This window comes from Microcaecilia unicolor, chromosome 10 (assembly GCF_901765095.1).
Source record: "Microcaecilia unicolor chromosome 10, aMicUni1.1, whole genome shotgun sequence".
Taxonomy (NCBI): domain Eukaryota; kingdom Metazoa; phylum Chordata; class Amphibia; order Gymnophiona; family Siphonopidae; genus Microcaecilia; species Microcaecilia unicolor.
Window position 1 is genome coordinate 399563 of NC_044040.1, and position 9437 is coordinate 408999.

General features: G+C 43.4%; 1 protein-coding gene across 1 annotated transcript in view; it reads left to right on the forward strand.

The window, feature by feature from the left end:
• CD36 (CD36 molecule) overlaps positions 1-5461 on the forward strand; it is a 79589-nt gene extending 74128 nt beyond the window's left edge. Inside the window, exon 13 of the mRNA XM_030216128.1 lies at positions 5030-5461. The gene's annotated coding sequence lies outside the window, so the exon portion shown is untranslated. The remainder of the gene's footprint in view (positions 1-5029) is intronic.
• The last annotated feature ends 3976 nt before the right edge of the window (positions 5462-9437 follow it).

Sequence of the window (9437 nt, forward strand, 5' to 3'; positions counted from 1 at the left end):
TATGAGTTTATCTTGTTGGGCAGACTAGATAGACCATGCAGGTCTTTTTCTGCCGTCATCTACTATGTTACTATGTTTTTACAGGATGTCTAGCTGCTCACAAGTTACAGAATATAACTGATCACAGGGTCTCACTAGAGAGGTCTTTCCCCCTCTACTTCCAAACAAACTAATTACCTCACAGGCGGAAAAAAGAAAACTGTCACTTCTGGTACAGCTTTTAAAATCTCTTCTCAAAAACAAAAGGGATCCCACCATTGTTGACATTGTCATGTTTCAATGATTCTACATCAGGACATGGAGATACTCTTAAAGTTATAACAGAATAACTCAGCAGTTCCAGTTTCTACATAAGAACATACATGTTGCCATACTGGGACAGACTGAAGGTCCATCAAGCCCAGCATCCTGTTTCCAACAGTGGCCAAACCAGGTTACAAATACCTGGCAAGATCCCAAAACAGTACAATATATTTTATGCTGCTTATCCTAGAAATAAACAGTGGATTTTCTCCAAGTCCATCTTAATAATGGCTTGTGGCCTTTTATTTGAGGCAGTTATACAAACCCTTTTTAAACCCTGCTAAGCTAACTGCTTTTGCCACATTCTCTGGAAACAAATTCCAGAGTTTAATTACATGTTGAGTGAAGAAATATTTTCTCCGATTTGTTTTAAATTTACTACTTTGTAGCTTCTTTGTGTGCCCCCTAGTCCTAGTATTTTTGGAAATCGTAAACAAGCAATTCATATCTACCTGTTCCACTCCACTCATTATTTTATAGACCTCTATCATATCGCCCCTCAGCCATCTTTTCTGCAAGCTGAAGAGCCCTAGCCGCTTTAGCCTTTCCTCATAGGGAAGTTGTCATATCCCCTTTATCATTTTGTTGCCCTTATGTGTGTACCTTTTCTAATTGTGCTATATCTTTTTTGAGATGTGGTGACCAGAATTGCACAAAGTATTTGAGGTGCAATTGCACCATAGAGCAATACGGCATTATAACATCCTTATTTTTGTTTTCCATTCCTTCCCTAATAATACCTAACATTCTATTTGCTTTCTTAGCTGCTGCTTCACACTGAGCAGAGGGTTTCAGCTTTTCATCAGTGATGACACCTAGAACCTTTTCTTGGTCGGTGACTCCAAATGTGGAACCTTGCGTCATATACCTATATTTCTGGTTCCTCTTTCCCACATGCATCACTTTGCACTTACTCACATTAAACATCATCTGCCATTTGGATGCCCAGTCTCCCAGACTTGTAAGGTCCTGTTGTAATTTTTCATAATCCTCTTGCAATTTAACAACTTTGAATAATTTTGTGTCATCAGCAAATTTAATTACCTCACTAGTTACTCCCATCTCTAGGTCATTTATAAATATGTTAAAAAGCTGTGGTCCCAGTACAGACCCCTGCAGAACTCCATGATCTACCCTTCTCCATTGAGAATACTGACCATTTAATGCTACTCTCTGTTTTCTATCTTTTAACTAGTTTTGAATTCACAATAGAACATTACCTCCTATCCCATGCCTCTACAATTTCCTCTGGAGTCTTTCTTGAGATACTTTGTCAAATGCCTTTTGAAAATCGAGATACACAATATCAACCAGCTCACCTTTAGCCACATGTTTTGGTCACTCCTTCAAAGGAATGTAATAGATTGGAGAAGCAAGATTTCCCTTCACTAAATCCACATTGACTTTGTATCATTAATCCATGCTTATAAATATGCTCTGTTATTTTGTTTTTTTTATAATAGTCTCTACCATTTTGCCAGGCACCAACGTTGGGCTCACCGGTTTATAATTTCCCGGATCCCCTCTGTAACCTTTTAAAAAAATGTTTTTTGCATTATATTGACCATCCACTCTCCAATCTTCTGGTACCGTGCTTGATTTAAAAAATAAATTATATATTACTAACAATGGTCCTGCAAGTTCATTTTTCAATTCTATCAGTACTCTGGGATATATAGCATCTGGTCCAGGCGATTTGCTACACTCTTCAGTTTGTCAAATTGTCCCATTACATGTTCCAGGTTTACAAAGATTTGATTCAGTTTCTCTGACTCATCATCATTGGATGTCATTTCTGGCACCGGTATGTTTCCCAGATCTTCCTCAGTGAAGACCAAAGCAAAGAATTCATTTAATCTCTCCACTATGGCCTTGTCTTCCCTGAGTGTCCCTTTTATCCCTTGGTCATCTAGTGGTCCAACTGATTCTTTTGCCGACTTCTGATATCTTCTTAACTTTTCTCCAGTGGCAACTTTTGCAGCCAACCTGAACAGACCATCTTGCCTCTCTACTCATCCCCAACACTGATATGCTAGGATTGTTTCCCAAGAAACCACAGGCATCCTGGATCTCTCCTCTTTCTTCAGTCCCTCAATGTGCTAAGACTAAAACTTTACATTTTATAGTTTACTAGTAAAAAAGGCCCATTTCTGTTTTAAAGGAAATGGGCGCTAGCAAGGTTTTCCTCGGAGTGTGTATGTTTGAGAGAGTGTGTGTGAGGGTGACTGTGTGAGAGAGAGAGAGTGAATGTGCGAGAGTGTGTGTGTGACAGAGAGAGAGTGAGACTGGGTGCGAGTGTGTGTGTGAGAATGAGAGTATGTGCCAGGGTCCCCCTCCCTCCCAGTTCCAGGGTGGCCGCCCCCCCAGTCTGTCTCCCAGTTGCAGGGTCCCCCCCTCCATCCCAGTTGCAGGGGGGTCCCGCTCCGTCCCAGTTGCAGGAGGGTCCCCCTCCCTCCCTTTTTCCCAATCGCAGGGTCCCCCCTCCTGCCATCCCTGCATCCTTCCCCCCTCCCTCTCTCAATTTAAAAATGACAGTGTGAAACAGCAGCTCCTAGTTTTGCTTGTTTTTGAGTGTATACGAATGACGGCTACATAGGGGAGTGGAAACAGAGATTAACCAATGTGCTTCCGTGCTTACCTCCCCTCCCTCCCTTTTTCCCAGTTGCAGGGTCCCCCCTTCCCCCCTTCTCCCCTCCCCCCATCCGTCCCTCCCTCGCTCCCTCCCTCCCTCAATGTAAAAACGACAGTGTGAAGCAGCAGCTCCTAGTTTTGGTTGTTTTTTTAGTGTATAGGAATGACGGCTGCATAGGGGAGTGGAAACAGAGATCAACCAATGTGCTTCCTTGCTTACCTCACCGTCTCGCCGCCCTCCCTCCTCGTCGTCTCTGACGGTCGGACCCACTGCTCTTTCCCTCCCCCCTGTATTCTGATTCACCTGTCGCCATCCGTTTGGTCAACGTGTTGCCGCCCTCCCTCTTCGTCCTCTCCGTCTCCGACAGCCGAATCTTGGGGAGGGAGGGCGGCAGCGTTTTTTTGAGGGTGGAGTCAAGTGTTGAACTGGGTGGGAGGGATGTGAGGGCGGTTAGGTTACACGGAGGGGGGCGGAGTGTGGGAGGGGCGTGAGGTGGGACGTCACTGATGGTGCCTCGCAGACCACAGATCCACGGTCCCAGGCACAGAACGTTGGAGGTGAGAATTATATTATAGGATAATTTGAAAATTAAGGGCCCTGTTTACTAAGCACCGCTAAGGACGTGCTAGCATTTTTAGTGCATGCTAATGATTAGCTCACGCTAAATGCTAAGTTGCCCATCCAGTCTGCCCAACAAGATAAACTCATATGTGCTACTTTATCCCCCCTGAGGATCAGGCGACCCTCAGGGGGAGGAATGCTGGCTTCGGCCTAACCCTTGGTAAGCCTTTCCTCAGCTGAGAGGTGCCCAGCTCTACCACCAGCTGCCTTTCAGGTGCTGTGGAGGACTTGCAGCTCATCTGCATATCCTTTACAGCCTTCTCTGAGGTGACTCCCAGGTCCACTCAGATCCACTCAGGGCCTCTGCTCTAGGTGCGCGGGGCATTTTTCTCTTTACATGTATTTTTCTCCGAGTTACTATTTATGGCTCCAGTATACTTTCTCTTCTTGGTTCTGTCCCTTCCTAATCTGTTTCTCCATCTGAAACCACTGTACACAGCAGGAACACATTGTCCACCCTCTGTATTCATCATCTCACCATCTCTTTTTTCCTCTTCCTTTTTCTCAGCTCTCAACCTTCAACATTTCCTTCCTTCCATTCATCCATCTCCTTTCTATCTGAGTACATCTTGCCTTCGTCGCTTGTCGTATCTCTTCTACTCTTCTCCGTACTCTCTTGCTCCTTCTCCTGCTCTCTGCTGGGGACATTAATCCCAATCCTAGTCTTCCACATCAGCTCTCATCTTATTTGTGCAGGTCACACCATGATATCTCCAATCTAATTTGTGTTCCTCTCCTCCCCCCTTCTTCCCTGCCTTTCTCTTGTGCTCTGTGGAATGCTCGCTCTGTCTGTAACAAAGTTTCCTACATCCATGACCTCTTTATCTCTCATACTCTCCATCTGCTTGCCCTAACTGAAACTTGGCTTTACCCTGAAGACTCTACTTCAGTCGCGGCCCTATGCCATGGAGGTTATCTTTTCTCCCATACTCCTCGCCTGGTTGGCCACGGAGGTGGTGTCGGGCTACTACTTTCACCCTCTTGTAGATTTCAACTTCTTCTTCTACCTCAGTCTCACTGTTTTTCTTCCTTCGAAGTCCACTCCATCCGTCTATTTGCTCCTCTGCGTCTCCGAGTAGCAGACTATGTATGTTGGGAACCCTGTCTACATGTTACCTTGGGTATCTCATTATGGTTAGATCACAAGTGGCAGAGTAACTGAATATGGTTGTGGAAAGTGAGTGAAGGAGAAAAATTATAATGTAATGTTGATGTCAGGAATGGAAGTTTGTGCATTTAACAGACCAAAGTGGGAGATGTAATTGTTGAGGAATTTTCCATTGTTTGTTGCTGATATTTGTGAAGAAGATTTTAGTAAAAGCTGTGGCTAGTTTTGCCACCACTTGTCCTTTGGTTTTATTTGGGGTGGGCCTGGGGGGACCAGGGATAGGAAAGGCATCATATTAAAAGATATATTCCATAATGTTAAGTCCCATATAAATTTATAATCTGTAATCTTTGACTCCTTTTCAGATAACCAAGGAGGAACATACGCTGTTGATTGAAATGTCTTTGGGACCGACTAAAAATTTGATTGCATAGAAATCCCTATACCAAAAATGAACTTTCTCTTTCATGAAGAAAATATAGATGTCTTTTGCATTATTATAATGTGGACAGTAACAGTTTTGGATGGACAGTCACAGTGGAAAGTATTTTACTAACAAGATCACAGAAAACATGATTTCACCAATTTAAACAAGATGCATTTGTTCCATTCTTCATTGCATTAAATATTCTGATTGTATTTGCAGAAAATATGTTTTGTAATTTCTGCTCAGTGTTGTGTCATCTGCAGGGAGGATTTTTACAAGCAATGTCGTGCTCTTTGTATCCTATGATAATGTGCTGTTTACCTACAGATCGTTGTAGTGAGTTGAGAAAGTAAAGCCTGTCTTCTCTAAAGCAGTGGTTCTCAACCTTTCTTCTGTTGTGGGGGGCCCTTTTACTAAGAGGCACTGTAAGCATTTATAGGATGAATAACTCTTCTGGGCAAAGCTACCCAATGAGTAATTCCCAGGTTCCGTTTACAGGAGTCTGGCTAAACCAACTTCCTAGCTCTGTCCAGGGGTTATATATTATAAAGGAACCTGGCTGTTCTGGGCCTACACCAGAACTTTTCTTCTGTTAGAGAGAACTGGAATAAAGGTAAAGTCACTGCTGTGAAATATATTAATTTATTATATAGGTAAGAAAATAGTATAATACATCCTACACTACAGCTCAGCTGTACAAATGTAGCTCCCTTATGCTGATAAGCAACTGTAGAATGTATTGTCTAACTAAAACACTGATATCACTGGTTACTAGATTATTACACAATCCTGATTAGTAATACTGACTAGGTCATGAAGTAATACAGTTAGCAGCACATCTTCCTGATCACAAAGTTCTGACTAACCCGCCTTTGCTTAGGTAAGAACCCACTAGCTAATCCCCAACTATAGGAAATAAATCTCTGCAATCCTCACCGAGCCGACTGTAGGTGGTCTCTCAGATGAAGTGGACACAGGTTTTCCCCTTTAGACTCCAGCTGTTTTCCACAGCGAGTCCCCGTCTCAGGAAACAACACAGGTTCTGCAGCATGCAGGATTACAGTCTCTCTGGGTCTGGCCGGTAGAGCTGAACCAACAGGTACTTTCTTCAGATGGTCAGTTCACAAGGTTGTGGACCACTTCAGGTCTCGCTGGTCTTCTTTTCAGCTACCCTTCTTCCAGTAGAACCAGACAAATTCTCCCTTTCTTCTTTTCTTTCTTCTTCTGTCCGTCTCTCTCCCTTCTCTCCCTTTCTGGTCTCCCGCTCTCTGGCCCCTGATTCCCAGGTGACCAGACAGCAACCAATCAGGATCTTGTCCAGCTCCTTCCCTGAGCAAGAAAAAAACCTTTTTTTGATCTTTCAGTTGTTACATTGTGGTATGCGTTCCTGTCTCTCATCAGACTCGCTGGCACCATGGCCTTACCCCCTGTAGCTCATCAGGGAGGTGCAAGGGTCAGGTAGCCCACTGCATATCCTTGAGTTTTTTTCAGACCTGCCAGTTATTTACCACCAAGCAGAGCTCTGGTACAAACAGAAAGTTGAATCTGCTTGGTCCCTGAAGTGCAGGGTCTTAGTTTACAGACTCCATCTTGACATAGTTGTATATACAGGCAGAGATCAGCAGAGTGAGGCTCACAGGGAAATAGCCCTACAGCACTAACAGATTTACCCCCCTGTTTACTAAGCCACATGCTAATGCCAACACAGCCCAGTCAAAGGAATGGGCTGTGACGGTATTAGCGCATCAGCAGCGCTAGTGTGGCTTTGTAAATGGGGGGGGGGGGGGTAGTATATGCTCATTATTAGTGTGCGCTAATTGCTAAGAAGCTCATTTAATACGTATGGGCTTCATAGCATTCAGCATACGCTAAATCCGTTAGCACGCCTTAGTAAAAGGACCCCTAAACTTCACAGCTAAACAACAAAAAAAACAACTCCTTAATATTTCATTGTTAAAAATGATGCAAGGGACAAATAAGCATAAAATATTCTTAAACAGAAATTTAGTTTAGCACCAGTTCATAAAACAAATTTAATTTTTTTTTCCGAAGAAGTTTTGATCTTCACTTTATCAATGAGAAATCTGGGACTGATGAGTTGCATGTAGTTTTTCCATATGGGACCGTATAGTAGGCAAATTCATAATAATATTGTCCAGCCAAGGAACCTTTACCCATTCTTGAGTCTATACAATTTATCATACAAAACAAAAATATTTTCAAATTCTGGTGTCACCTCAGTAACAGCAACACAAAAATCCCTCTACTGCCAGATACTGTGAAGTAACACAAAAGCCTGCAAATACTCAGAAACTATGTAGAAAACAGATCATATGGACATCAGAGCTGAAGCATTTCTATCTGGGATTGATGCAGTCAAGAAGCAGCACTAGGGAGCAGTTGTTATTATTTCCAGGGACACCCCTGTGTGTCCTGATACACTTGTTGAGAACCACAACTCTAAAAGGATTCTGAAGATAATTTTCTAAAGTCATTTACCTGAATAAGTACTGATTAAGAGGCAGATGCACTAAAGCTTAATGAGCCTTTAATGACCCTCCAACGAGGAAAATTTGATCCGTTGCATGCATCAAAGGGCTTTTACCGAGGAAGCCAGCAGCTAACGAAAACGGAATGGAGATGAGCAATTAGTGTGAAAACCCCATTGAAACGAGATGCACTAACCTTTTCCGATTGCCTTTACGCAGGAAAAAGGCAGGAAATCTAACGAGAGGTCTGGACCTCTCGTTAGGACAGCTCTGTGCCAGGAAAAATAGTAAAGTGAAAAAACAAACAAACTGTGAGCCAATCCCAGCGCATTAGCAGAGCTAATAGCACTGTGATTGCTCAAAAGGAAACTGAAAGGCACAATCCATAAACAGAAGCCTCTACAAGCCCCAAGTCAGACAGGGGCGGGCCCAGGAGGAGAGAGACGCGCCACAGAAGCTGGGCGAAGGCAGGCATCAGCTTTCTTCTTGCCCGTGCAGCGCCTTCGGACAGAGGAGAGAGGCACTGCACGGTCCCGGTAAGAGGGAGGGGGGCCCGATGGAGGAGGGGAATGGCGGCGACGACCCCAAGAGGGGGCGGGGCACAGGGCGGAGGATGTCGGGAGGCGGAGCTGAGGGGAGACAGAGTAGTGAGGAAGGGAGGGGGGCCGGGGCTGCTAAAGGTACGTTTGCTTTTCTTCTTGCTTTTTAATTTAGAATGCAGGGGGAAGTGGGGCGGGGGGAACGGCGACCACGGATGGGGGGGGGGGCAAGGACGGCCATACAGGACGCTCCTGACCAGCGCCTTTGCCCCCTCCCGACCCTTTTTTTTTATTTTTGTTTTGATTTGGGAGCCATGTGCTTGTGATTTGACTGTGTTTTGACTGTTTGTGGCATGCGCAGAGCAGCTAACATAACGCTTGGCTGCTCTGCGCATGATTTGGGGGCCGATTAACGATGTGTATTGTGATTCTTTGATACATTGTACGTTTCAATACCGATCTCAGCATGTGTGACTTTTTTTTTTGGTGCATTCTTCGTTATTTTAAAATCGTTAGGGACTTTAACGATTTAGATTTTTTTACGTTTGGTTGCTGCATCTGCCTCTAAGTCGGGTAAAGATACTGCCTAAAATTTTACCTCCCTTTACCAAGTTCTTCTACACTGTGCAGCACTAGATTTCACTTTCAAATTGACAAGTGTTTTACCTGGGAAGAATGGTTATTACCATTGTCAAAAGATTTAAACATCTAGACAATTTACTGTCTAAAAAAGTCAATGTACAGTGTAAATATAAATGTCATTACATTACAAGTAAATAAATAATACATTATAGTACAGTATAATGTTCACAATAATAGCTACAGAGGCTTCCCTGGGGCCATCACGTTTGTGTATGTTCACTTGTGAACTTAGCAGCAATGTGAGACTTTGAAAATTTCTCCTATAATATTGAACTGCAAAGAGACTGTAGATCTGCTGATTTACCCCATAGCCTGCAAGTGGGAACAATACTCCACGTCAGTAAACATGCCCTTGAGAGATGTTAGTTTGAGTGGATTCCTGGTTTGTGCTCTGTTTATGTAGCTACATCTGACTATACTAGTGATTATTGTATGTCTCTAATTCTGTGGAAAAATAAAGAACTAGTATATTAACCCTTTAGCTGCATAATTACGTTGAACATACAGTAATCTGGAGTTTTTCAGATATACCTGAGTTTATAGGACAAAGGGTTAAGTGTGCTCCCAATGCAAAGAATGGGAAAACACATGGTAATTTAAGGTAATTTAGAACTTGATGGACTCCTGAATCCCACCATTCCAAACTGTCTTATAATCATGAACTTATGCTTTTTGT